The sequence below is a fragment of the Cibotium barometz genome, chromosome 65 (assembly GCF_041138505.1).
Source record: "Cibotium barometz isolate CiBa-2024 chromosome 65, ASM4113850v1, whole genome shotgun sequence".
Taxonomy (NCBI): domain Eukaryota; kingdom Viridiplantae; phylum Streptophyta; class Polypodiopsida; order Cyatheales; family Cibotiaceae; genus Cibotium; species Cibotium barometz.
The window spans coordinates 22,901-30,578 of record NC_141110.1 but is presented as its reverse complement, the minus strand read 5'-3'; positions in this window follow the sequence as shown (position 1 = coordinate 30,578).

Here is a 7,678-nt window from a genome sequence, read left to right as displayed (position 1 = left end):
TACTTTTGTGGTTGGGTTTCTGAAAATATGCGCCATGCATAGTATAAGCTCCTGCAACTTTGTTGTTGTTGCATGTGAATATCTCTTTCATTGAGGAGCCATGCTCTTTCTTCTAGAGACTAGGTTTGGCTTCTAGTTTTGCTTTGAGACCACTACACAAGGTGCACTTGGAGAACTCACTTGCCTTTGTTAGGGACACTTGTGGGTACTCTTTATTCCAAATTCTACTAAACGATGACTTTGATAGCCTCTTCTCATGTCCCAACTGCTCAAGTGTTGCATTGATTTCATTTAAAATGTCAACTTTCTTGAATATTGATGGAATTGACAACCTGGTTTCCCTTGAACCATCTAGCATTGTTCTACTTTTGTGTGGCGCGGGCTCGAAGTTCATGTTCACAAATTCATCAAGTAGTGCTCTTGCCTCACTAGCATGTTGTAGGCCTCTCCTCAATACCCTTGTGTTTCCATGCAGATATTGACACACACCGAACTCAAACTTTTCCCTGTAACGGTAAAAGGATGTCTTTGGTATACCATGCATCTCATACCATTCTCTGCAACAAACAATCACCCCATTTAACCTAAATTCATATTTAGTTTTTTGAGCTGAATCACGATGCCAAGCTGTAGAAAGCACATCATATACATAATTTGTACGAGACTCCTGTTCCCAAAAGTCTTGTCGTATCCTCATTAGTACATCACGATCGATTAGATGACAACATTTTTTTGCACAACAATCAATGGATGAAATCCTTTGAACGGATTCACGTGACATATATAAGGCAGAAGCTGGTTGTGGTCTCTGCTTTGGAATCCTGTTTATGAAAGTGTAGTGTCTTTTTGCAGAGGTTTGGGCAACAATAACCTCATTAGTTACATCTCCATCATTATCCTCATTACATACATCAGCATGTTCAACATGCATGCCATTAAGCAGAACATAGCATTGCAATGGGCTCCCATCCAGCATTGTCAGCTGTTTAATAGGCCATTTAACTAGGGTGATACTATCCACTTGCGGCATAGTTTGAAATTCATTTGCACTTTCAATAGCCACACCCACATAATCATCACCAAGTTGAAAGTTGACACATTCAAATGGAAACACAGATAAGATAGTCCCTTGATTGATAGTTTGCATCATGCTCTCATCCTTTAGAAGAACCATCTCATTCTTCCAAGATTGTTGGATTTGCATGTCAAGTTCTGGAGATGTTATCGGTATTGCATCTACAAATGGAGGTTCCACAGGCTCTTCTTGATCTGCATCTCTGCATCTTTCACTCCACTCTCCAAATTCCAGCTCCCTTGTGAAAGGCCTTAAAAGCATTTTTGGCCAACGAACATTACTCCATAATGCATTTTTTAGATAATGCATTTTTTAGATAAATGGTATCCATTGGGGAATGGTAGTTCCACATCCTTCAAGCATTCCTCCACAAGTAATGACACATTTCCTTGACCAATCTTTGTTCCACTACAAGTGGAATTTGGATCAATTCTACACATGCAGCCAATACCAACAGAATCATTGTTCAACATCATGTAGACCCTCCCTCCAGATTGGAAATCCATCCTGCACATAATCATGTTGGACTTGTTAAACTAGTAATCAAATCTAGCAAGCAATTTTTTTTAGATTGGTTTCTACATCAGACTCTACCATGAAGTATAGCTCTACCATGTGGCCGAGCTAGAACTAGCTCTATCATATGGTAGAGATAGAACCCATTGAAGACTATCTCTACTATGTGGTGGAGTTAGACTTCAAAGCATTCTAGCGATACAATGGTGTCTAGATAGATTATTTTGATATAGCTCTACCACATGGTAGAGCTAGATCAATGAATTCTAGCTCCGTTACATGATATAGTTACATTGATGCATTCTAGCTCCACCACATGATATAGTTACCAGATAGTAGAGCTAGTTCAATATATTCTAGCTCCACCATATGGTAGAGCTAGACCTCTAGGCATTCTAGGTCTACAACATGGTTTATGGTATAGCTAGATTGATGCATTCTAACTCCACCATGAAAAGATGCAGGGGGGAGAGAGCTTGAGCTCTTGCAAGCACACACACACACTCACAAAACCCTAATAGAGAACACACAAGGTGAGAAGCTGAAAATCTTCTTCTTCTCTACACAACACTCAACACACCATATACAAGATAAGAGTACACATAATATGAAAGGTACTCTACCAATACATACATAGGTTCTCTATAGTGTGAACCCGACTAAATGAGCTAGCGCTATAACTATGCCAGTCTCTAGAGTGGCTGGCACACAGCCTGTCATCCCACTGGCCGCATATCACCCAAGATCTCACCAACCATGCCAGTGGTGTAAGTGTGGGGCCTATCCCCCAGGCGGGTCATCAGTGTCCACCGCCTCACTAGACGAGCTCGATATCTCCCTCGAGCTCAACTCCATCTCATGTACACCAAGCCCTGAATCTGCGGAGCTTCTTTGTACCCAATGCTTTGGTGCATCTTTTTCGCGAGAACCCGGACTCGAACAGTTAGAAGTTGAGGATCCGGGACCCCATCAGAGAACGGACCACACGAACTTGTGCTAGGAAAGTCGCTCTATGTCCACATCACTCCGTGCATGGATTTGGGCATCGCAATCACTTCTCCCAGCGCGTCAAAGTTGGGCCCCGGCGAAGATAGTGCAAAATCGCCATAACATAGTTTCGGATCGGAAATGAGTCCGAATCGCATCTGAACACAACAAGGAAGATCCGGGTCGCTTGCCACACATTTGTCCATGCATGATTCGATTTTCATGCCTCTTCGGTGCCGTTTGGACCACTGTTGGAAATTGATGCCATTTACCATGCTCGTGCATCTTTTTCGAGAACGCGGATTCGGACAATTAGAAGTTAAGGATCCGGGACCTCATCAGAGAACGGACCACATGGATTTGTGCTAGGGAAGTCGCTCTATGTCCACATCACTCCGTGCATGGATTTGGGCATCGCAATCAGTTCTCCCAGCGCATCAAATTTGGGTCCCGGGCGAAGATAGTGCAAAATCGCCATAACAGAGTTTCAGGTCCGAAATGAGTCCGAATCGCATCTGAACACAACAATAAAGATCCGGGTTGCTTGCCACACATTTGTTCATGCATGATTCGAATTTCATGCCTCTTCGGCGCGGTTTGGGCCACTGTTGAAAATTTCTGCCATTTACCACGCTCGTGCATCTTTTTCGCGAGAACCCGGACTCGGACAGTTAGAAGTTGAGGATCCGGGATCCCATCAGAGAACGGATCACACAAACTTGTGCTAGTAAAGTTACTCTATGTCCACATCACTCCGTGCATGGATTTGGGCATCGCAATCACTTCTCCCAGCGCGTCAAAGTTGGGTCCCAGCACCATTCAACACACTTGTTTATCTCCTTGGTTCTTGTCATGGTCTCTTCTTGGAGTAATTGGTTTTGTTGATTTGCATGGTACACAGCTAGATCAATGCATTCTAGCTCCACCACATGGTAGAGCTAGACCTCAAAGGAGTCTAGCTCTACGATGTGGTCTAGGTTGGATACAGCTCTACCACGTGGTAGAGCTAGATCAAATGCAATTCTAGCTTCTTGGTTCTTGTCATGTGAAGTAGATCTCTTCTTGGAGTAATTGATTTTGTAGATCTGCATGGTACACAGCAATATCGATGCATTCTAGCTCCACCACATGGTAGAGCTAGATCAAATGCAATTGTAGCTCCTTGGTTCTCATCATGTGAAGTAGGTCTCTTCTTAGAGTAATTGGTTTTGTTAATCTGCATAGTACACAGCTACATCCGGGTTGCTTGCCACACATTTGTCCATGCATGATTCGAATTTCATGCCTCTTCGATGCCATTTGGGCCACGATTGGAAATTTTTGCCATATGGCACGCTCGTGCATCTTTTTCGAGAACCCGGATCGAGAACCCAAATTCGAACAGTTAGAAGTTGAGAATCTGGGACCCCATCAGAGAACGGACCACACAAACTTGTGCTAGGGAAGTTGCTCTATGTCCACATCACTCCGTGCATGGATTTGGGCATCGCAAACAATCACTTCTCGGCAAAGATAGTGCAAAATCGCCATAACAGGGTTTCGGATAAAAAATGAGTCCGAATCGCATTTGAACACAATAAGAAAGATCGGGGTTGCTTGCCACACATTTGTCCATGCATGATTCGAATTTCATGCCTCTTCGGCGTTTGGGCCACGGTTGGAAATTCTGCCATTTGGTACGCTCGTGCATATTTTTCGAGACACCGGATTCGGACATAGTAGAAGTTGAGGATCCGAGACTCCATCAGAGAACGGACCACACGGACTTATGCTAGGGAAGTTGCTCTATGTACACATCACTCCGTGCATGGATTCGGGCATCACAATCAATTCTCCCACAGCGTGTCAAAGTTGGGTCCCGGCGAAGATAGTGCAAAATCGCCATAACAGAGTTTCGGATCCGAAATGAGTCCGAATCGCATCTTAACACAACAAGAAAGATCCGGGTTGCTTGCCACACATTTTTCCATGGATGATTCGAATTTCATGCCTCTTTGGCGCCGTTTGGGCAACTGTTGAAAATTTTCGCCATTTACCATGCTCGTGCATCTTTTTCGAGAACCCGGATTCAGACAGTTAGAAGTTGAGGATCCAGGACCCCATCAGAGAACGGACCGCACGGACTTGTGCTAGGAAAGTTGCTCTATGTCCACATCACTCCATGCATGGATTTGGGCATCGTAATCACTTCTCCCAGCGCGTCAAATTTGGGTCCCGGGCGAAGACAGTGCAAAATCGCCATAACAGAGTTTCGGATCCGAAATGAGTCCGAATCGCATCTGAACACAACAAGAAAGATCTGGGTTGCTAGCCACACATTTGTCCATGCATGATTCGATTTTCATGCCTCTTCGGTGCCGTTTGGGCCACGGTTGGAAATTTCCACCGTTTGACACGCTCGTGCATCTTTTTCGAGAACCCGGATTCGGACAGTTAGAACTTGAGGATCCGGGACCCCATCAGAGAATGGACCATACAGACTTGTGCTAGGGAAGTTGCTCTATGTCCACATCACTCTGTGCATGGATTTGGGCATCGCAATCACTTCTCCCAGTGCGTCAAATTTGGGTCCCGATGAAGATAGTGCAAATTCGCCATAACAGAGTTTCAGGGCCGAAATGAGTCCGAATCGCATTTAAACACAACAATAAAATCCGGGTTGCTTGCCACATATTTGTCCATGCATGATTCAAATTTCATGCCTCTTCGGCGCCGTTTGGGCCACAGTTGGAAATTTTCGCCATTTACCACGCTCGTGCATCTTTTTCTCGAGAACCCGGATTCGGACAGTTATTAAAAGTTGAGGATCCGGGACCCCATTAGAGAACGGACCACACGGACTTGTGTTAGGGAAGTGGCTCTATGACCACATCACTACGTGCATGGATTTGGGCATCGCAATCACTTCTACCAGCGCGTCAAAGTTGTGGGTCCCGACGAAGATAGTGCAAAGTTGCCATACCAGAGTTTGGGATCCGAAATGAGTCCGAATCGCATCTGAACACAACAAGAAAGATTCGGGTTGCTTGCCACACATTTGTCCATGCATGATTTGATTTTCATGCCTCTTCGGCACCGTTTGGGCCACGGTTGGAAATTTCTGCCATTTGGCACGCTCGTGCATCTTTTTCAAGAACTCGGATTCGGACAATTAGAAGTTGAGGATCTAGGACCCCATCAAAGACCAGACCACACGGAATTGTGCTAGGGAAGTTGCTCTATGTCCACATCACTCCGTGCATGGATTTGGGCATCGCAATCAGTTCTCCCAGCGCATCAAAGTTGGGTCCCGGTGGCGAAGATAGTGAAAAATCGCCATAACAGAGTTTCGGGTCCGAAATGAGTCCGAATCGCATATGAACACAACAAGAAAGATCCGGGTTGCTTTCCACACACATTTGTCCATGCATGATTCAAATTTCATGCCTCTTCGGCGCCGTTTGGGCCACTGTTGGAAATTTCTGCCATTTACCACGCTCGTGCATCTTTTTCGAGAACCTGGATTCAGACAGTTAGAAGTTGAGCAACTGGGACCCCATCAGAGAACGGACCACATGGACTTGTGCTAGGGATGCTGCTCTATGTCCACTTCACTCCCTGCATGGATTTGGGCATCGCAATCACTTCTCCCAGCGCGTCAAAGTTGGGTCCCGGCGGCGAAGATAGTGCAAAATCGCCATAATAGAGTTTCGGGTCCGAAATGAGTCCGAATCGCATCTGAACACAACAATAAAGATCCGGGTTGCTTGCCACACATTTGTTTATGCATCATTCGAATTTCATGCCTCTTCGATGCCATTTGGGCCACTGTTGGAAATTTTTGCTATTTACGACGCTCGTGCATCTTTTTCGCGAGAACCCGGACTCGGACAGTTAGAAGTTGAGGATCTGGGACCCCATCAGAGAACGGACAACACGAACTTGTGCTAGGAAAGTTGCTCTATGTCCACATCACTCCGTGCATCGATTTGGGCATCGCAATCACTTCTGCCCAGCGCGTCAAAGTTGGGCCCCAGCAGCGAAGATAGTGCAAAATTACCATAACATAGTTCCAGATCCGAAATGAGTCGGAATCGCATCTGAACACAACAAGAAAGATCCGGGTCGCTTGCCACACATTTTTCCATGCATGATTCGATTTGCATGCCTCTTCGGCGCCGTTTGGGCCACTGTTGGAAATTTTTGCCATTTACCACGCTCGTGCATCTTTTTCGAGAACGCGGATTCGGACAGTTAGAAGTTGCGGATCCGGGACCCCATCAGAGAACGGACCCCATGGACTTGTGCTAGGGAAGTTGCTCTATGTCCACATCACTCCGTGCATGGATTTGGGCATCGCAATCAGTTCTCCCAGCGCGTCAAATTTGGGTCCCGGCGAAGATAGTGCAAAATCACCATAACAGAGTTTCCGGTCCGAAATGACTCCGAATCACATCTGAACACAACAATAGAGATCCGGGTTTCTTGCCACACATTTGTTCATTCATGATTCGAATTTCATGCCTCTTCGGCGCCGTTTGGGCCACTGTTGAAAATTTCTGCCATTTACCACGCTCGTGCATCTTTTTCGCGAGAACTCGGACTCGGACAGCTAGAAGTTGAGGATCCGGGATCCCATCAAAGAACGGATCACACAAACTTGTGCTAGGAAAGTTGCTCTATGTCCACATCACTCCGTGCATGGATTTGGGCATCGCAATCACTTCTCCCAGTGCGTCAAAGTTGGGCCCCGGCGAAGATAGTGCAAAATCGCCATAACAGAGTTTCAGGTCCGAAATGAGTCCGAATCGCATCTGAACACAACAAGAAAGATCCGGGTCGCTTGCCATACATTTGTTCATGCATGATTCGAATTTCATGCCTCTTCGGCGCGGTTTGGGCTACTGTTGAAAATTTCTGCCATTTACCACGCTCGTGCATCTTTTTCGCGAGAACCCGGACTCGGACAGTTAGAAGTTGAGGATCCGGGATCCCATGAGAGAACGGATCACACGAACTTGTGCTAGTAAAGTTGCTCTATGTCCACATCACTCCGTGCATGGATTTGGGCATCGCAATCACTTCTCCCAGCGTGTCAAAGTTGGGTCCCGGTGAAGTTAG